Source organism: Triticum urartu, chromosome 6A (assembly GCF_056163025.1).
Source record: "Triticum urartu cultivar PI428250 chromosome 6A, HENAU_Tu73, whole genome shotgun sequence".
Classification (NCBI taxonomy): Eukaryota; Viridiplantae; Streptophyta; class Magnoliopsida; order Poales; family Poaceae; genus Triticum; species Triticum urartu.
The window spans coordinates 425,359,307-425,381,604 of NC_141878.1; positions in this window are offsets into that span (position 1 = coordinate 425,359,307).

The window sequence follows — 22,298 nt, forward strand, 5'->3', positions numbered from 1 at the left end:
GTTTCTCCATCCTCATGTGCTAAATCTTGCTGGAGGGGGTTTTGTTCGGCACTTTCCGGAGTATTATTATCTCCCGTGCTGGAATCACCGTATTTGTTTTGGCGGGATTTTGAGCGGCGCCGCTGACGCCGGCTCTTAGGCTATTTCTTGGAGGGGTCATCCTCCGCTGTTCCATCGCCATCTCCTTCTTTTGGGGTGTCCACCATGTATATGTCATATGAGGAGGTGGCTTTCCAGGGCCTAATAGGCACTGGTTCTTCATCGGCATCCATACCGTCGATGTCTTCGGAGTCGAAGTCGAGCATGTCGGTTAAATCATCGACAGTGGCTACAAAGTGGGTGGTGGGTGGGTTTTGAATTTCTTCATCATCCGTATCCCAACCTTGCTGACCGTAGTCCGGCCAGGGCTCTCCTGATAAAGAGAGAGACTTCAGTGTCTTCAAAATATCGCCGAAAGGCGAGTGCTGAAAGATGTCCGCGGCAGTAAACTCCATGATCGGCGCCCAATCGGATTCGATCAGCAGGGGTGCGGAGGGTTCGGAGTCCGGCTCCTTGGAGTCACGAGTCTCGCAGAGTGTGGGGCTGGTGTTCGGCTCGATTGCCGTTGGGATCGCAGCCTCTGAGGCGGCGTCCAACCACCCATCCTCGATCGGCGCAGTTGGCTCCGAATTAAGGGTCGAAGCCGATGCGGGTGCGGCCTCCAGGGCACTGTTCGGCGGCAGAGCTAGATCATGCTGGTCGTGACAGTGCGGCACGCTCGGCAGTGGCTCGAATCTGTCGAAGATCAAGTCCCCGCGGATGTCAGCCGTGTAGTTTAAGCTTCCAAATCTGACCTGGCGGCCAGGGGCATAGCTTTTGATCTGCTCTAGATGGCCAAGTGAATTGGCCCGTAGTGCGAAGCCGCCGAAGACGAAGATCTGTCCGGGGAGGAAGGTCTCACCCTGGACTGCATCGCTATTGATGATTGTAGGAGCCATCGAGCCTGACGGCGACGACACAGAGGAACTCTCAATGAAAGCACCAATGTCGGTGTCAAAACCGGCGGATCTCGGGTAGGGGGTCCCGAACTGTGCGTCTAGGCCGGATGGTAACAGGAGGCAAGGGACACGAAGTTTTACCCAGGTTCGGGCCCTCTCGATGGAGGTAAAACCCTACGTCCTGCTTGATTAATATTGATGATATGGGTAGTACAAGAGTAGATCTACCACGAGATCGGAGAGCCTAAACCCTAGAAGCTAGCCTATGGTATGATTGTTGTTGTGTATGTTGTCCTACGGACTAAAACCCTTCGGTTTATATAGACACCGGAGAGGGTTAGGGTTACACAAAGTCGGTTACAATGGTAGGAGATCTGCATATTCGTATCACCAAGCTTGCCTTCCACGCCAAGGAAAGTCCCTTCCGGACATGGGGACGAAGTCTTCAATCTTGTATCTTCATAGTCCAGGAGTCCGGCTGAAGGTATAGTCCGGCTGTCCGGACACCCCCTAATCCAGGACTCCCTCAATAAGTATTTCATATTTCTATTTGAAAGTAGGTAGAGGTATTTGGAACAATAGTGATTGTCGGAGATTTTTCAATAACATTAATACCATTCACTTGGAATTGTTTCTTCGGAAAGTGCACTGTATGCTCATTACCATTAATATGAAAAGTGAACTTGCTTTTATTGCAATCAATAACAGCCCCTATAGTATTCAAGAAGGGTCTACCAAGGATAATCGACATGTTGTCGTCCTCGGGCATCTCAAGTATAACAAAGTTTGTCAAAATAGTAACATTAGCAACAACAACGGGCACATCCTCACAGATACCGATAGGTATGGCAGTTGATTTGTCAGCCATTTGCAAAGATATTTCAATAGGTTTGAGTTTATTCAAGTCAAGTCTTTTATATAAAGAGAAAGGCATAACACTAACACCAGCTCCTAAATCACACAAAGCATTTTTCACATAATTCTTTTTGATAGAGCAAGGTATAGTTGGTATTCCCGGATCTCCAAGTTTTTTAGGTAATCCATCTTTAAAAGTGTAATTAGCAAGCATAGTGGAGATTTCAGCTTCCGATATTTTTCTCTTATTTGTGATGATGTCTTTCATATATTTTGTGTACGGAGGCATTTTCAAGATATCAGTCAAGCGAGTACGCAAAAAGACTGGCCTCAGCATTTTAGCAAAGCGTTCAAATTCTTCATCATCATTCTTTTTAGTTGACTTGGGTGGAAAAGGCATAGGTTTTTGAACCCACGGTTCTCTTTCTTTACTGTGTTTTCTAGCACAAAGTCTCTTTTGTCATATCTTTTATTTTTAGGTTGTGGGTTATCAAGATCAACAGGTGGTTCTATCTCAACATCATTATCTGGTTCTTTTTCATTACTTGGTTGAGAGTCTTCATGAACCTCATAATTATCTTTTTCATAATCATTAGGTGAGTGTTCATTACCAGACCGAGTTTCAGCATCAGAGATAGAAACTTCATTATCATTATCAGGAGGTTTTTCTATTTAAGGTTCACTAGAGGTATGCAAAGTCCTATCATTTTTTTTCTTTCTAGAAGGACTTGGTGCACTAGTGTTAGCTCTTTGTGAATCTTGTTCAATTCTTTTAGGGTGTCCCTCAGGATAAAATGGTTCCTGAGTCATTTTACCTCCTCTAGTTGCAACTCTAACAGCAAAGTCATGCATATTATGTCGGATTTCGGGTTCCGGCAGACCCTTGAGGTTCGAACACTGGGGTGCGCGCGGAGATCTCTCCCCTACCGATCTACGTCCAATCTCCTCGCGTGATCTAAGTTGGAAACAACGAACAACACAAGGGACACAAGATTTATACTGGTTCGGGCCACCGTTGTGGTGTAATACCCTACTCTAGTGTGTGGTGTGGTGGATTGCTTCGGGGGCTGAGAATGAACAGTACAAGGGAAGAACAGCCTCGCGAGAGGTGTTCTTGAGCTGGTGTGATGAACTGCTTGGGTGAGTTCAGTCGCCTCTCTCTCTGCTAGGGTTCTATCAGATCTCTAGTCGTCTCTCCTCCCCCCCCCCCTACTCTATGGTGGCTAGCTCTATTTATAGAGGCCCTGGGCCTCTCCCCAAATAATGAGTGGGAAGGGCGCCAACAATTGGCCATTTTGGAGGGGAACATCTAGTACAAGTTATCCTGTCCAAAGGTGGTCTTCGGCTGCCAAAAGCTCTGGTGATGATGCTGTCTTGGGCTCCACGGTGACCTCCGTCCTGCCGCTCTGTTGGTCTTGGTCTCGTTGCACCGGAATGGTAACCTTTGCCTGATGCCTTGGCATGTGCTTGCCCCCTTTGCACCAAAGACGAAACAAGGACACTGCGCAGGCCGGCGCCCGCCTGGCGCCTGCCTGGTCTCGATCATCATGGCTTGCGTCACGGGCTCCTCGCGAGGTACCCCTGCCATGATCTCTCCGCCTCCTCGCGAGCCTGCTTGATGAGGCTGCCTCTAAGGAAGCTTTCTGTCGTCCGCCCCACGAGGCTTGGCCCCTCGCGAGGGTCTTGAGCTTGAGCTGATGAAGATAGGCAGGCTGGGCCCCCACTTGAGCCACGCCACAGGCTGCAGGCAGGCAAATCTGGGGACCCCTGTTCCCAGAACGCTGACAGTAGCCCTGGGCTCAAGGCGTGCCCGGGCTTGGCCTAGCAGGAAAGCGAAGGGGCAAGCGCGAAGCGTCGCGGGCCCTAATAGCATGTGGCCTTGGGCGCCGCGTGGCGATTGATTGGACGTGGGCGACTGCGCTTCCCCACGACGCCTCGGCGGCCGCACAACTTGACAAGTCCCTGCATGCAGAGAAACCGATCATGATTACCTGCGATCGTGGTGCTCGGCGGTTGGCCTCCTCCAGCTATAAGTACAGGGCCGCGCGAGCCCCTTCAGCCCATCCCTTCTTGCTGCTCCTTGCCTTCTTCCTGGCTACTCGTTGCTCCCATGGCTCCAAAGAGATTCTCGACCGCGGAGAAAGGAAAGGCCCACCAGGCAGGGCCTGACTCCCCCCCCCCCCGACCAAGCGCGGCCGGGGCCGCCCTCGCAAGTATTCCACGGTCCCCGTAGTGGCCTCCCGCGGCCATGGAGGCGGTTCCCTACGCGGTGGTGAGCGCCCTGTTGCCGATGGGGGCACGCCGTGGCTGCGTGCCCCCCTAGGCCACACTTTCGCTCTGTGGAGGTGATGCCGGAGTTCGTCGTGTGGTCGGCGGACCCAACCAGCACCCGGCTCCAGCTCCCCCGTTTCTTCGTAGATGAACTACCGGCCAGCGCCCGGTGCGGCTTCTGGCTCCAGGCAGATGGCTGCTGCAGCAGGGCCTCCTGGGCTTCGCTGGAGGTCTCCGTTTTTGGGAATGGGGCCCTGACCCGCGGCTGGCAAACGTTTGCCCGCGCGCGCGGCCTGGGCCGGTGGTGCACCCTGCACTTCAAGTTCGATGACGACGCCACCCTCTACGTGAGGGTGTTCGGGGAAGACGGTCGTCATGCTGTGTGCTGCCCCGAAGACGACGACCGCGGCCGCCTGGCCAGCCTCGGTACTGACCAGGATGAAGACGGCAACAGGCGTACGGGCGGCGGTGCTCGGGGTTTGCTGAGCTTCGGCAACTCCCTCTCAGGCAGCAGCTCCTCCAGCGGTGGCCGCGACCAGCCCCCGCACCGTTGCGCCCGCCTGGGTGAAGGTAGCGGGTCAGCCCGCCGTCGTGCCCCGATGAAGCTAGAGGATGGATCCACTTGAGCCTCTGGAGCAGCTCGGACCTTCGCTGTGGGTTGTTGTAGGGAGAATCATGCCCATTTTGTTTTCCTTCCTTTCCTGCGCAGAAATAGAGGGTAGTATAAGGCCCTGCGGGGGCGTGTTAGAACTACTGCTGTTAACCATCGTGTTGCTTCCGCTACTTCTGCGATGTGTTTCCGCGCCGTGCACCCATGTGCGGGAACTGTTTTAGCTCGGTGGGGCCTAACGCGGTCCTCGCCTCCCGAGGCCGTGGCCTCGCCGTGCGCTTTGTGCCCTGCAAGGATTAGTAGGAGAGGTAACTTTCGGTCTTGGTTGTGGGGGCGATCGGCCCAGGTCCTGCGCTCGTGTCGCGATGCCCGTGAGGCACGGACTGGGAGGGGTGCTCCCGCAGAGGACTCAGATAGGAAAGCTCCAAACAAATGGGGCAGAAAACACTCGCGAGGGCGCCCGCAAACCTCCCACGCGAAACTTGTGCGATAGAAAACGAGGCAAGCGAGTGAAAAAGATAAAGATTCACAAGCCAGGAACGTCAACAACTCCAATAAAACTTCAAACGGGAATAAACAAGCCAACTGCAGAAAGCAAATGGGAAAGTCGCGTCCGGCACCTATTCTAGTCTTTGACGTCTTCTCACCAGCGCGGAGCTAAGTGCTGCCACTAGGCGTGGGCGGGAGCCCCCGAGGCCCGAGGGCGGCACTCCGGAGACTCCGGGGCATGTACAGCCCCACTCATTATTACGTGAGAGTGTCACGGGCGGCGAGCTTCACAGGCATTCGCCTTCTTCACAGGCACCGGGCCTTTCCCAAAACGCAGTAGCTTCACAGGCATTTGCCTTCTTCATAGGCACCGGGCCTTTCCCAAAATGCAGCAGCTTCACAGGCATTCGCCTTCTTCACAGGCACCGGGCCTTTCCCAAAACGCAGCAGCTTCACAGGCATTCGCCTTCTTCACAGGCACCGGGCCTTTCCTAGGCGCTAGGCCTCGCTCAGGGATAGAACCTCCGGAGATGTTGAATGTTCCACGCGTTCTGGATGGGTACCCCCTCCGTGGTCTCCAAGCGCGCGGAGCCAGGCCTGGAGACATGAACAACCTTGAATGGGCCCTCCCACATGGGAGAGAGCTTGTGCAGCCCCTCCCTGGAGAGAACCCGTCTGAGCACGAGATCCCCTACCTCAAGAGTTCTGGGGCAGACGTTGCGGCAGTGGTATCGTCACAGCGCCTGTTGATACCTTGCCGCTCGCAGTGCGGCTTCTCGACGGTGTTCCTCCCCCAGCACAAGATTCGTCCCCCGCATGGCGTCCTGCTGCGTCTCGTCGAACGCAGGACCCGTGCGGAGCGACGCCTGACCTCGTGAGGGAGAACAGCCTCTGCTCCGTAGACGAGGAAGAACGGGGTCTCGCCAGTCGGCTTGGTCGCAGTTGTGTGGATTGACCATAGCACAGACTAGAGTTCGTCGTACCAGCCCCTGCCACATGCCTCCAGCTTCTTCTTGAAGGTCCTGGCTTTGAGGCCCCTCGGGACCTCCGCGTTGGCCCACTCGTCCTGGCCGTTGCTCCGGGGGTGTGCTACCGAAGCATAGCATATCTGCGTTCCAAGGTTAGCACAATACGTTTTGAAGAGATTACTAGTGAATTGTGAACCATTGTCGGTGATGATGCGGTTGGGCACCCCAAATCGACTCACGAGGCCCGTGATGAATTTGACCGCAGAGCCCGCCGGGATTGTGCGGACGGCTTCCACCTCGGCCCACTTGGTGAACTTGTCCACAGCGACGTAGAGGTAGCGATAGCCCCCTGGCGCTCGAGGAAACGGGCCCAGAATGTCCAGCCCCCAAACTGCGAATGACCATGAGAGGGGTATAGTCTGTAGGCCCCCCGCAGGCTGATGGATCTGCTTAGTGTGAAACTGGCAGGCCTCGCAAGCCTTCACCAGCTCAACGGCGTCGTTGAGCTCCGTGGGCCAGTAGAATCCACTACGGAACGCCTTGTCGACGAGGGTTCGTGACGACGAGTGGTTCCCACAATCTCCGCCGTGTATGTCCGCCAGTAGCTCCTTCCCTTGCTCTCGGGAGATGCAATGTAGGGACACGTCATTTGGTCGCTTCCTGTAGAGCTCTCCATCCTTGATGCAATAAGCCGTGGCCTGCCGCGCCACACGCTCCGCTCCCTCCTCATTCTCTGGCAGAGTCCCTTGCATCAGGTAGTTCTTGAGCTCCGGGATCCAACACCCTTCCTGAGGCTCTAACGCCAGGAGCAGGCGTGCCCCTGAGGCCGGGCCGCAGACCGGGGCTCCTGAGGCAGGCGGCTGAGGGAGCTCCTCCCTTGATTGCGCCGTGCTCGACAGTGACGGCACCACCGAGGGTTTGAAGAGCCGCTCCTCGAAGACGCCAGGCTCCTGAGGCAGCCGCCTGGATGCACTCTTAGCAATGTCATCGGCCTCCTGATTGGTGCCGCGAGGCACATGCTGCAACTCCAGCCCCCAGAACTGTTTCTCCATCTTGCGAACCTCAGCGAGGTAGGCTTCCATGTGCTCGTCCTTTGGCTCGTATATCTTGTTGGAGAAGTTGACGAGGAGCTGCAAATCGCCCTTGATGATGAGGCGCTTTACCCCTAAGGCAATTGCGGCCTTCAAGCCTGCTATTAGGCCTTCGTACTCCGCTATGTTGTTGGAGACCTTTTCTCCATGCTGGAAGCAGAGATGTACGGCGTAGTAGAGTTTGTCCTGGGTAGGGGATATGAGCACTGCGCCAGCTCCCACACCGTGTCGGGAGAACGCCCCATCGAAGTACATGACCCAGCCTTCCGGTGCTTCACTTCCCGGGGAAAGCGATCGGTCTTCGCCTGCCTCGAGACCCGGCGCTTCTGCCCATTCTGCCACGAAATCCGCAAGTGCGGCTCCCTTGATGACTCTGGCCGTGCTGAATTCTAGCTGAAATGTGTGTAGTTCAATGTTCCATTCAGCAACCCTCCCAGCTGAGTTGGGGCTCCTGAGTACTCTTTCCAAGGGGTATGCTGAGACGACTTTGATGGGATGGCCTTGGAAGTAGTGGCGCAACTTGTGTGAGGCCACTAGTAGCGCAAGGAGGAGTTTCTGAGGCATGGGGTACCGTGCCCTTGCGTCCCGTAGCACCATGGTGACGAAGTACATGGGATGCTCGACGAGATTGAGGGTGCTGGCGCAGCTTGCGTCGTCCAGTAGTCGAGGCGTCTCTTGAGACGACGGAGCCCCCAGCGCTTGGTCGCCTGATGAGGCCTCTCCTGCTCCTGGCGCGTTCCCCTGTTATGGCTGTTCCTTTCCGGCTGCGGTTGCGGCCTTCGCGAGGCCCTCCTGGCTCTGCTTTGCTTCAGTTCGGATAGTTTATGCGGCCTTGGCGCCGCGCTCCTCCCTGACCGCCACCAGGGCTGCGCTAGCGGAGTAGGGGGTGGCCGCAAGGTAGAGCACCAGGGGCTCCTGAGGATGCGGAGCTACCATCACTGATGGACTGGTAAGGTACCTCTTGAGGTCTTGGAATGCCTTGTCGGCCTCTTTAGTCCATTCGAAGGGGCCCTTTTTCTTCATCAGCTTGGAGAAGGGCAGCGCTCGTTCCCCCAGCTTGGAGATGAAGCGCCCCAGCACAGTTACACGCCCGGTGAGCTTCTGCATTTCTCTGAGGGTCCTTGGCGGGCTCATATCTTCGACTGCCTTGACCTTCTCCGGGTTGGCCTCGATGCCCCTGTGGGATACGAGGAAACGCAGGAGCTTGCCCGAGGGGACTCCAAACACGCACTTCTCTGGGTTGAGCCGTAGGTCCACTTCGTTGAGGCTCGCAAAGGTTTCCTCCAGGTCCTGTATCAGGGTTCCTGCCTCACAAGACTTCACCACAATGTCATCGACATAAGCTTCAGCGTTCCTCCCGAGCTGCCGGCCCAAGGCGATGTGCATCAGCCGCTGAAAGGTCGTGCCAGCGTTGCGCAACCCAAATGGCATGCACGTATAGCAGTACACTCCACACGGGGTCAGGAAAGCCGTCTTTTCCACGTCTTCTACCGCCATCTTGATCTGGTGATAGCCCGAGAAGGCATCTAGGAAGCACAATAGGTCACACTCGGCGGTGGAGTCAACTATCTGGTCAATGCGGGGGAGCGGAAATGGATCCTGCGGGCAGGCCTTGTTGAGGTTGGTGAAGTCGACGCACATGAGCTCCTTTCCTCCCTTTTTTGGCACAACGACCGGATTGGCCAGCCAATCAGAGTAGCGGACCTCGCGGATAACTCCTGCCGCCTCTAGCTTCCGGGGTCTCTTGAACGATGAAATCCTGTTTCTCAGTGGACTGCCGCCTCGCCTTCTGCTTCACGGGGCGCACATTGGGGCACACGTTGAGGTGATGCTCAATCACTCCCCTTGGGACCCCTGCTAACTGATCAGGTTCCCACGCGAACACCTTCTTGTTCGCACGCAGGAACCTCACCAGGGCCTTCTCCTGCTCGGGCTCGAGGTTGGCCCCTATGGTGAAGGTGGCGCCAGTGGACCCGTCCTCGTCGACTGGTACCTGCTTGGTTTCTGCCTTGTCTTGGGTGAATAGCTGCTTCTTTTTAGCCGGCGCAGCCCCCTTGTGCTCAAGGGTGTCGGTGCTAGTGGGCTATGCCACCGCGGCCACCCTGAAAACAAGCTAGAGCACCTGCAGCGCATCCCTTGTGTCTCCTGACACGGTGAGGACTCCGCTGCTCCCAGGCATCTTCATGAGGTTGTACGCCGGGTGAGTTGCTGCCATGAACCGAGCCAAGGCCGGGTAGCCGAGGATGGCGTTGTAGGGGAGGCCAATGGGGCGATGTCGAAGTCGATCAGCTCCGTGCGGAAGTTGTCGTAGGTGCCGAAGGTCACCGGGAGGCGGATCTGTCCCAAGGAGGTGGTGGAACCGGCTCCGACGCCCGAGAAAGGCCTGCTGGGTTGGAGCCGCTCCAGCGGCACGTGGAGGAGGCTGAAGGCCTCCACCGAGAGCACGTTGAGGCTGGCACCACCGTCGATGAGGGTCCTGGTGATGGCCACTTGGCAGATGGTGGGGGTGCACAGCATCGGGAGCGCGCCCGAACCGATGGGGTTGAAGGGGTGATCCTCCGAGTCAAAGGTTAGATCGGCCTCGGGCGCCACCCAGCCCGGGGGGGCTTCTCGGCGCTTGGAGGCGGTGCTGGTCCGGCGGGTGAACGGCTTGACGTGATGGCTCGAGGGTGGCGCCTGGGAGCCACGCAGGAGAGCTGCAACGACAGGCAGCGCTGGTGCGACAAAACGGGCGAGGAAGAGGTCGCGCAGCTCCTCCCAGGAGGTGACAGAAGTCGACGGCAGGTGGAGGAGCCACACGCGCGGGACGCCGGTGAGGGCCATGGGTAGCCAGTTGGCCATCACCCGGTCGTCGCCCCCGGCTCTGAGGACGGCCTCCTCGTACGCCAGTAGGAAAATCATCGGGTCCGTTGCGCCATTGTAGCACAGCGGCGTCTTGGGCTTGAACTTGCGCGACCATTGCACCGGTCGCAAGGCGTGGGCCAAGGCCCGGAGCCCCCTGGCCCTAGTGTCGGCATCCGTCGCTGGAGCGGGCGGTGCGTCGTCCGCCATGAGGGCGGGATGCGATGTCGGGGGAGAGCGGGTCGTCAGGAGGGAGGACTCCGGCGCACCCCTACCTGGCGCGCCAAATGTCGGATTTCAGGTTCCGGCGGACCCTTGAGGTTCGAACACTGGGGTGCGCGCGGAGATCTCTCCCCTACCGATCTACGTCCAATCTCCTCGCGTGATCTAAGCTGGAAACAACGAACAACACAAGGGACACGAGATTTATACTGGTCCGGGCCACCGTTGTGGTGTAATACCCTACTCCAGTGTGGGGTGTGGTGGATTGCTTCGGGGGCTGAGGATGAACAGCACAAGAGAAGAATAGCCTCGCGAGAGGTGTTCTTGAGCTGGTGCGATGAACTGCTTGGGTGAGTTCAGTCGCCTCTCTCTCTCTCTCTCTCTGCTAGGGTTCTATCAGATCTCTAGCCGTCTCTCTTCCCCCCTCCCCCTACTCTGTGGTGGCTAGCTCTATTTATAGAGGCCCTGGGCCTCTCCCCAAATAAGGAGCGGGAAGGGCGCCAACAATTGGCCATTTTGAAGGGGAAACTCTAGTACGAGTTATCCTGACCAAAGGTGGTCTTCGGCTGCCAAAAGCTCTGGTGATGACGCCGTCTTGGGCTCCACGGTGACCTCTGTCCTGCCGCTCTGTTGGTCTTGGTCTCGTTGCACCGAAATGGTAACCTTTGCCCGATGCCTTGGCCTGTGCTTGCCCCCTTTGTAACACCCCGGATGTAACTTTCCCAATTTGTACTCCAACTCTTGCCGTTTCCGGCGTTAAGTTAATTTATTTTCTCGGGTTCGGGTCTTTGTCTCCGTGTGTTTTTGTCGTTGTCATGCATCTCATATCATGTAATCATGTGCATTGCATTTGCATACGTGTTCATCTCATGCATTCGAGCATTTTCCCCGTTGTCCGTTTTGCATTCCGGCGCTTCGTTCTCCTCCAGTGGTCATTTCTAGCTTTCTTTTGTGTGTGGGGATTAAACATTTCCGGATTGGACCGAGACTTGCCAAGCGGCCTTGGTTTACTACCGGTAGACCGCCTGTCAAGTTTCGTATCATTTGGACTTCGTTTGATACTCCAACGGTTAACCGACGGACCGAAAAGGCCTCGTGTGTGTTGCAGCCCAACACCCCTCCAATTTGGCCCAAAACCCACCTAAGCCTTCTCCATCATCTAGAGCGTTCGATCACGATCGCGTGGCCGAAAACCGCACCTCATTTGGACTCTCCTAGCTCCCTCTATGCCTATTTAAACACCCCCCCCCCCCCCCCGAAATTCGGATCTCCTTCTCCCCCGAAACCCTAAAAATCGCCCCGCCACTGACGGACATGTCCGCCTCCTGACCGGACATGTCCGCGCCGCCACCGCCGCCCAATCCTGTGCTGCCACGTGGCATCTCCGCCGCCAGCCGCGGCCCGGCGAGCCCGTAGCCGGCCCTCCTGGCCCAGCCGCCCCGCGCGCCGCCTCCTCCTTCCTCCCGCGCCGCTCGCCGGATCCCCGCCGCCACCGCACCGGCCCCGCGCCGCCGCGCGCCATCGCCATGCTTTACTTTGCCATGTTCATGTCCTGTAGCATGTAGTTTTGTTGCTCCGAAGAGAGCTACCTGATCTGAAATTCCAGACAAGTGTTAATTTCACTAAGTCTGAGATCTGTTTACCATATGCATTTTTGCCATGCTTGTTTGAACCTGTTAATGGATGAATTGGTCGTAGCTCAGTGCTAGACTTTTGTTAAGCATCTTGTATGCATCCCTGCCATGTATTTTGTTATCTTGTTTGGGTGCTGTAGCATGTTCATTTCGTTACATTTAGATGGCTACTTGCTGTAAATCGCAGACCGGTGTCATATTTGAATCGCTTGCCATTTCCAAACCGTAACTCCGATTCCGGCGTTCTTTATATTGTTTTTAAGCGATTTCATCTCATCTTTCCAGTGGCACACTTGGATTCCCAAGTTGAGGCCAGGGTCATGCATTTCCTGTCATATCTTGCATACGCATCCCGCATCGCATCCCACATAGCATATCGTCTTTGCATCGTCTTGTTTGATCCTTGCATGTGGTTGATTGTGTCCTTGTTGCTTGTTTGTCTTGCTTGGGTAGAGCCGGGAGACGAGTTCGCTAATGAGGAGCCCTTTGAGTTTGCTTTCGAGGATCCAGTCAACTCTGACAACTGTGCAGGCAAGATGATCATACCCTCGAAATCACTACTATCTTTGCTATGCTAGTTTGCTCGCTCTTTTGCTATGCCAATGCTACGATGCCTACCACTTTATTTCAAGCCTCCCAAATTGCCATGTTAAACCTCTAACCCTCCTTGTCCTAGCAAACCGTTGATTGGCTGTTACCGCTTTGCTCAGCCCCTCTTATAGCGTTGCTAGTTGCAGGTGAAGATTGGAGGCCGTTCCTTGTTGGAACATTTATTTACTTGTTGGGATATCATTATATTATCATGTTATCTTAATGCATCTATATACTTGGTAAAGGGTGGAAGGCTCGGCCTCTCGCCTAGTGTTTTGTTCCACTCTTGCCGCCCTAGTTTCCGTCATATCGGTGTTATGTTCCCGGATTTTGCGTTCCTTACGCGGTTGGGTTATAATGGGAACCCTTGATAGTTCACCTTGATTAAAGCTTTTCCAGCAATGCCCAACCTTGGTTTTACCATTTGCCACCTAGCCTATTTTTCCCTTGGGTTCCCGGAGCCCGAGGGTCATCTTATTTAACCCCCCCCCCCCCCCGGGCCAGTGCTCCTCTGAGTGTTGGTCCGACCGTGTAGACTGCGGGGCCACCTCGGGGAAACTTGAGGGTTGGTTTTACTCGTAGGATGTCTCATCTGAGTGTGCCCTGAGAACGAGATATGTGCAGCTCCTATCGGGATTTGTCGGCACATTCGGGCGGTGTTGCTGGTCTTGTTTTAACCTGTCGAAGTGCCTTGAAGAACCGAGATACCGAGTCTGATCGGAATGTCTTGGGAGGAGGTCTATTCCTTCGTTGACCGTGAGAGCTTGTCATGGGCTAAGTTGGGACTCCCCTGCAGGGATTTGAACTTTCGAGAGCCGTGCCCGCGGTTATGGGCAGATGGGAATTTGTTAATGTCCGGTTGTAGATAACTTGAACCTTAACTTAATTAAAATGAATCAACTGAGTGTGTTACCGTGATGGCCTCTTCTCGGCGGAGTCCGGGAAGCGGACACGGTGTTGGAGTAATGTTTGCGCAGGTTGCTCTCTAGTCTCTCGATCGCGCTTTGCCTCCTCTTCTCGCTCTCTTTTGCGAATAAGTTAGCCACCATATTTTGCTAGTCGCTTGCTGCAGCTCCACATATTTTACCTTGCCATACCTATAAGCTTAAATAGTCTTGATCGCGAGGGTGCGAGATTGCTGACTCCCTGTGGTTCACAAATTACTATTACACCAGATGCAGGGCCTGATGATTCCGCTCCAGGAGACGTATTTGAGCTCAAGTGGGAGTTCGATGAAGACTCTCAACGTTACTATGTTTCCTTTCCTGATGATCAGTAGTGGTGCCCAGTTGGGGGTGATCGGGACCGTGTCGCATGTTGGGTTCTCTTTTACTTTGGCGCCGTAGTCGGGCCATGAGTGTTTGGATGATGTAATGTTATTTATGTACTTGATTGACGTGGCGAGTGTAAGCCAACTATGTTATCTCCCCTTTATTATTATATTACATGGGATGTTGTGAAGATTGCCTAACTTGCAACATATGCCTTCAATGCGATTATGCCTCTAACTCGTGCCTCGACACGTGGGAGATATAGTCGCATCGAGGGTGTTACAAGTTGGTAATCAGAGCCTTCCCCGACCATAGGAGCCGCATTGCTTGATCGTTTTTAGCGGCCGAGTTATGTCTAGAAAAATGTTTTGAGTCATTTAGGAATTATATATCAGAGAGTTTAGGAATTCTTTTTACTTCCCAGTCTCCTCATCGCTCTGGTAAGGCGTCCTGACGTAGAGTTTTGACTCTTCTCTTCTCAAATTTCACAAAAAAAATTAGGATCACGCGGGTATCTTGGAATCGTTCCGATGGTTTTATGATGAGAACATTGTCTTGGTGCCTCCTGTCAGGGGTTTAGTGGAAGTGTCCCGGGGAGTTGAGCTCTGAGGTGTTGTCATCATAATTTTATCGTTGCAGTTCTGGAATACCTGAGTTTAGTACGCCGACATCGAAAATCTCTTTTATGCAGTTCGTTGGTGAGATAACCTCGACGCCACCCAGTACTGGGGCGGGAGTTCGGGAGTATCGCCATAACTTGTATAACGGATGCTTTTCGAAGGTTGAGGTAGAAGGTTGAGGTAGAAGGTTTGTTGAAGGATGGATACAGCTAGATGTAGGATTTGCTAGTTTGGGTGAGATATTATGCTTCCCCTGTATCCCCAACACCTGATTGCATAACCGGAAAGGTTCGGGAGTTTCATAGGTGGGAATTCTTGTAGCTCTAGTTCTTCTTCCACGGATATTGGTTTGATATTGGGATTTCTTACCGATTATTCGTTCTTGATCCGTACCTTGTTGATTTATTTATCTACCTTAATTCTACGTGGCTTCTCAATTTATGGATATGTGACCATTTCAAGAGGAATGCATTCGTTCATTTTGTTCGGATGTCAAGACTATATGTTGCAATTTTCGTTCCGTTGGTTTCAGCTTCAATATTTGTCTATCAAGGTGCTAATGGATGTCAACCTCTTCAGGATGGCTCCTCCAACGCGCACGACTCCGAATCCTGATCCGCCACCACCTCCACCTCCTCCGGAGGCATGGCAAGCTTTGATGGCCGCAACCAATGCAAACACACAGTTGATCATGCAAATTCTTCAAGAGCGCAATCAAGGCAACCAAGGGAATCAAGGCAACAATCAGAATCACTTTGCTTCACTCAACCAGTTCCTTGCTAACGGGCCAAAGACTTTCAGCAATTGTGTTGAGGCAATCGATGCTGACGATTGGCTAGTGGATCTGTGCAAGCATTTCGAGTGCAGTAACGTCAGGCCTGAGGACTTTGTCAAGTTCGCTTCCTTCCAACTCAAAGATCAAGCTGGAGAATGGTTCCAGCAGTACAAGGATTCCAGAGGTGGACGTGTTATCACTTGGGATGAATTCCGTCAAGATTTCCGAGCTCATCATATTCCTCAGAGCAGAAAGCAAGCGTGAGGAATTCCGCAATCTGAAGCAAGGCTCTTTGTCTGTCTATGACTACAACAAGTTGTTCCAGAAGCTCGCCCGCTTTGCCAAGCAGGACATCCCTGATGAGAAGAGCATGATATACCAGTTCAGGGGTGGTCTCAGAGAAGAAATTCAGCTCGCTCTTGTTCTCTTTGAGCCCTTGAGATACGATGAGTTCTACAACATGGCATTGAAGCAAGAGGTTGCTCAGTTGAGGTGTGATGCTTCCAAGAAGCGAGTCAGAGATGTTACTCCTTCTTCCTCTACTCAAGTGGCCAAGCAGCAGAAGTATTGGCTTCCTCCTCCTCCGTTCCGTCAGCCGTATCAGTAGAAGAGCAAAGGTGGCAGTGGTTCTTCCCACCCACCCAACCCTGGCTTTCAGAACAAGACTTCGTCTCAAGCTCCAAGATCGAGTGCTCCGTATCACCGTCCGCTTTCAGAGGTCACGTGCAACAAGTTCCAACACAAGGGTCACTATGCCAACAAGTGTTTCAACCAGAGGCGTCTTCCTCCTCCTCCTCCTGTCAGATCGGCAAGTACAGCTGTGGTCAAGCATAATCCCAAGCACGCCAAGGTCAATTTGATGAATGCAGCTCAGGCAGAGGACTCGTCAGATGTGATCATGGGTAACCTTCCTGTTAACGATGTTCCTGCAAAAGTTCTTTTTGACACCGGTGCATCGCATTCCTTTTTGTCATGCCCTTTTGCATCGAAGCACAATGTTGAGACTGAGATCATGCCCAAAGTCGCAAGTTGTTTCTCCCGGCAAGCTTTTGACTTCTAGTTTGGTTGCTCCCGAGATCTCTATCACATTGGGCGACTACAAGTTTCTCTCTTCTCCGGTGGTTCTTGGTAATTCGGATATTGATCTTATTCTCGGAATGGATTGGCTTTCTAAGCACAAGGCACATCTTGATTGTGCTGCCAGGCAGATTCAATTGACTCATTCGTCTGAGGATGTAATTGTCTTTGCCGCTCGTGATGATACTATCCGTATGTTTTCTCTCAATGAGAAGGGTGAACTGGATGCTATCTCTCAAATTCCAGTCGTTTGCGAATATCAAGACGTCTTTCTAGAAGAGCTTCCAGGAATGCCTCCGCACCGGCCAGTTGAATTCGTTGTTGATCTTGAGCCTGGCACGGAACCTGTGTGCAAGCGTCCTTACAAGCTTGGACCTGAAGAGTTGAAGGAGCTGAAGAAGCAACTCGATATTCAAGAGAAAATGGGTCTCATCCGGCCTAGTTCTTCTCCGTGGGGTTGTGGTGTTCTTTTTGTGAAGAAGAAGGATGGAACGGACCGACTTTGTGTTGATTACCGTCCATTGAACAAGAAGACTATCAAGAACAAATACCCACTTCCCAACAACAATGAGCTATTCGAACAACTCAAAGGTGCCCAAGTATTCTCCAAGCTTGATCTCCGTATGGGTTATCATCAGATTCGAATCCGGGAGCAAGATATGCCCAAGACGGCTTTCAGGACAAGCTATGGTTCATATGAATACACTGTCATGTCTTTTGGCCTCGTCAATGCTCCTCCGACGTTCTCTCGCATGATGAACTTCATCTTCAACGCCTACACCAATGACTTCGTTTTGGTCTATCTCGATGACATTCTGGTTTTCTCAAAGAACAAGGAAGATCATGCCAAGCACTTGCGTTTGGTACTCAATAAGCTCAGGGAACATCAGTTCTACGCCAAGTTCTCCAAGTGTGAATTTTGGCTCGATGAGGTTCTTTATCTTGGTCATATCATCTCTGCCAAGGTCATTGCCGTGAATCCTGAGAAGGTGTCTGCAATTGTGAATTTGGAACCTCCTCAGAACGTGAAGCAACTCCGTAGCTTCCTCGGTCTCGCAAGCTACTGCCGAAGATTCGTTGAAAACTTTTCTAAGATCGCGAAGCCTCTCTCAAATCTTCTCCAGAAGCACGTCAAGTACGTTTGGTCTCCGGAGTGTGACATTGCTTTCAACACTTTGAAAGAGAAATTGATCACTGCTCCAGTTCTGACTCCGCCTGATGAATCCAAACCGTACGAGGTCTTTTGTGATGCCTCTCTCCAAGGTCTTGGCGCAGTATTGATGCAAGAGAACAAAGTTGTTGCTTATACCTCTCGCCAGTTGAGGCCTAATGAGAGAACTACCCCACTCATGATGTCGAGTTGGCGGCAGTTGTGCATGCTCTTTTGACTTGGAGACATCTTCTATTGGGAAGAAAAGTGGACATTTTCACTGATCACAAGAGTCTCAAGTACATCTTCACTCAGCCTAATCTCAACCTCAGGCAAACTCGATGGGTCGAAATGATTCAAGAGTATAATCCGAGTATCGAGTATACTCCAGGCAAGGCCAATGTGATTGCTGACGCATTGAGTAGGAAAGCTTACTGCAACAGTCTGATTCTCAAGCCTTATCAACCCGAGCTTTGTGAAGCTTTCCGCAAACTTAATCTGCAAGTTGTTCCTCAAGGTTTCCTCGCCAACCTTCAAGTCTCTCCTACCTTGGAAGACCAGATTCGCCAAGCCCAGCTTCTTGATGCTATGGTGAAAAAGGTGAAGATTGGGATTGCCAAGAGTCAACCCAAGTACAAGTGCTACCGCCAGGATGACAAGGACACTCTCTTCTTCGAGGATCGTATTGTTGTACCCAAAGGTGACCTCCGGTAAAGTGATCATGAACGAGGCTCACAATTCTCTCCTCTCCATCCACCCTGGGAGCACGAAGATGTATCAGGACCTTAAGCAGGCTTATTGGTGGACTCGAATGAAGCGCGAGATTGCTCAATTCGTGAATGAATGTGATGTCTGCAGAAGAGTGAAGGCAGAACACCAAAGGCCAGCTGGTCTCCTCCAACCTCTTGCCATTCTAGAATAGAAGTTTGACCACATTGAGATGGACTTCATGACTAGGTTTCCAAAGTCCAAACATGGCAATGATGCTATATTCGTTGTCATCGATAAACTCACCAAAGTGGCTCATTTTCTGCCTATCAAAGAGTCGATCACTGCAGCTCAATTGGCGGAACTCTATACCTCTCGTATTGTCTCTCTGCAGCTCAATTGGTGATCTCTTCATACCGTGGCAGCATCTTTACCTCGAAGTTTTGGGATTCTTTTCAGAAGGCCATGGGCACTAACATCCGCTTCAGCACAGCTTTCCACCCTCAAACTAGCGGTCAAGTCGAGCGTGTCAACCAGATTCTTGAAGATATGCTCAGGGCTTGTGTGATCTCCTTCAGCATGAAGTGGGAGGATTGTCTTCCTTATGCTGAATTCTCCTACAACAACAGTTTTCAAGCAAGTTCGGGCAAGGCCCCATTTGAAATTCTGTATGGCAGGAAGTGTCGTACACCTCTCAACTGGTCTGAAACCGGTGAACGTCAGCTTTTGGGTAATGACTTAATCACAGAGGCAGAGGAAATGTGCAAAGTCATTCGAGATAACCTCAAAGCAGCCCAATCCCGCCAGAAGAGCTACTATGATAGTAAGCACCGTGATTTGGCTTTCGAGATCGGAGATCATGTTTACCTCTGCGTCTCTCCTATGAAAGGTACTCGTCGCTTCGGTATCAAAGGGAAGCTTGCCCCCAGATACGTGGGACCTTTCAAGATTGTCAGCAAGAGAGACGACCTCGCCTATCAACTCGAGCTTCCTTCAAAATTTGTAAATGTTCATGACATGTTCCATGTCTCTCAGCTCCGAAAGTGCTTCAAGACTCCTGATCGCACCGTCAACTTCGAGGACATTGAGCTCTAAGAAGATCTCTCTTATCGTGAGCACCCAATTGCTATTCTTGAAGAGACTGAACGCAAGACTCGCAACAAGTCAATCAAATTTCTCAAAGTCAAGTGGTCACACCATTCCGACCGTGAAGCTACCTGGGAATGCGAGGATCACCTCCGTTCTGAGTACCCGGCGTTCTTTCAGTCCTAGATCTCGGGACGAGATCCTTTCATAGTGGTGGAGTGTTGTAACACCCCGGATGTAACTTTCCCAATTTGTACTCCAACTCTTGTCGTTTCCGGCATTAAGTTAATTTATTTTCTAGGGTTCGGGTCTTTGTCTCCGTGTGTTATTGTCATTGTCATGCATCTCATATCATGTCATCATGTACATTGCATTTGCATACGTGTTCGTCTCATGCATTCGAGCATTTTCCCCGTTGTCCGTTTTGCATTCTGGCGCTTCGTTCTCCTCCGGTGGTCATTTCTAGCTTTCTTTCGTGTGTGGGGATTAAACATTTCCGGATTGGACCGAGACTTGCCAAGCGGCCTTGGTTTACTACCGGTAGACCGCCTGCAAAGTTTCGTATCATTTGGACTTCGTTTGATACTCCAACGGTTAACTGAGGGACCGAAAAGGCCTCGTGTGTGTTGCAGCCCAACACCCCTCCAATTTGGCCCAAAACCCACCTAAGCCTTCTCCATCATCTAGAGCGTTCGATCACGGTCACGTGGCCGAAAACCGCACCTCATTTAGACTCTCCTAGCTCCCTCTATGCCTATTTAAACACCCCCCCCCACCGAAATTCGGATCTCCTTCTCCCCCGAAACCCTAAAAATCGCCCCGCCACCGATCGACATGTCCGCTGCCTGACCGGACGCGTCCGCGCCGCCACCGCCGCCCAATCCAGTGCCGCCATGTGGCATCTCCACCGCCAGCCGCTGCCGCTACCCGGCGAGCCCGTAGCCGGCCCTCCCGGCCCAGCCGCCCCACGCGCCGCCTCCTCCTTCCTCCCGCGCCGCTCGCCGGATCCCCGCCGCCACCGCACCGGCCCCGCGCCGCCGCGCGCCATCGCCGGGTCCCCGCCGCCCTACCGCCGCACCATCTCCGGCCACCGCCCCGCCGGAGCTCCGCCCGAGCCGGCAAGCTTCGCGCCTCGCCTGCCCGTCCCCGGCCCCGGCGACCCCGCCGCCCTCCGCCGTCCTCCTCGTCGCCTTCGGCCGCCTCCGCGTCGAGTCCGGCCACCGGCGTCCTCTCCGGCGACGTCGAACCTCAGATCGCTTGTCGCCCGATCCAGATCTGGCCGTGAACAGTAAACCCTAGGTGGTTTTTTTCTTCTAAGTCCCGAAATTCCAAATCCAAGTTCTTTTGTTCGTAGCCTCGTAACTTTGCATCCGTAGCTCCGATTCATGCATATAGCATATCAAAATGTTCATCTCATAGAGTACATCATTTCATTCCATTGCATCATTTTCATTTGAGTTCATCTTGATGCCCGAAATGCTGTTAGAAGAGGGCTACTTGAGATAATTGTCAGATCTGCTGCTCCATTTAGCTTTTTGTCATTTTTCCATGATTATTGTGTGCATGCTATGCCCTGATGCTCTACATACACTTTGTTAAGGGTTTTGTCATCTTTCTAGAGGTGCAACCCATGTATTTTTGTGATGTGTGTGGTGACTAGCACAAGCTTGCAAAGTGGTGCACTTAGTAATTCTGATTTCAGGGACTTAGCATTTCCACTAAGTCCTTGAGCTGTTTATCTCATGATGCCATATGTTCATGTTGTTTCCTAGTGATCCGTGCCTCTTTTGAGGATGATCATTAAGGATGTTTTGTTAATGTTGTAGTGCTCTATCCATATGTGTCTTTGTTTGCAATTATGGAGCACCCTAGCTTGAGTCAATCGAGCTCTATTTTTGCTACTTTGTGAATCTGGGCAGATTGTCAACTTGTTTGCAATTTTGCCGATGATGTTGTAGTTGATCCGTGCATGCTATGCTATTGTTATTGCCATGTCTAGCTTGAATTTTGTGTGTTCTTAATGGGTGTATGCTTAGCTTGCCATGAATTGCCCTGTAGTGAGTGCATCGAGCTCGTAAACATGCCTAGTTGAGTTATATTTCAGCATGTGCCAGTTTTCACTAAGTCTGAAAACTGATAATGTTTTTGCTATGTTCACATGCTTGCAATTGTATTTTCTGACCCCTTTTGGCTCAAGGTCACTAAGGGACTTTTGTTAAGCTCTTTGACTAGCTCCATGCCATGCTTTACTTTGCCATGTTCATGTCCTGTAGCATGTAGTTTTGTTGCTCCGAAGAGAGCTACCTGATCTGAAATTCCAGACAAGTGTTAATTTCACTAAGTCTGAGATCTGTTTACCATATGCATTTTTGCCATGCTTGTTTGAACCTGTTAATGGATGAATTGGCCGTAGCTCAGTGCTAGACTTTTGTTAAGCATCTTGTATGCATCCCTGCCATGTATTTTGTTATCTTGTTTGGGTGCTGTAGCATGTTCATTTCGTTACATTTAGATGGCTACTTGCTGTAAATCGCAGACCGGTGTCATATTTGAATCGCTTGCCATTTCCAAACCGTAACTCCGATTCCGGCGTTCTTTATAGCGTTTTCAAGCGATTTCATCTCATCTTTCTAGTGGCACACTTGGATTCCCAAGTTGAGGCCAGGGTCATGCATTTCCTGTCATATCTTGCATACGCATCCCGCATCGCATCCCGCATAGCATCTCGTCTTTGCATCGTCTTGTTTGATCCTTGCACGTGGTTGATTGTGTCCTTGTTGCTTGTTTGTCTTGCTTGGGTAGAGCCGGGAGACGAGTTCGCTAACAAGGAGCCCGTTGAGTTTGCTTTCGAGGATCCAGTCAACTCTAACAACTGTGCAGGCAAGATGATCATACCCTCGAAATCACTACTATCTTTGCTATGCTAGTTTGCTCGCTCTTTTGCAATGCCAATGCTACGATGCCTACCACTTGCTTTCAAGCCTCCCAAATTGCCATGTTAAATCTCTAACCCTCCTTGTCCTAGCAAACCGTTGATTGGCTATGTTACCGCTTTGCTCAGC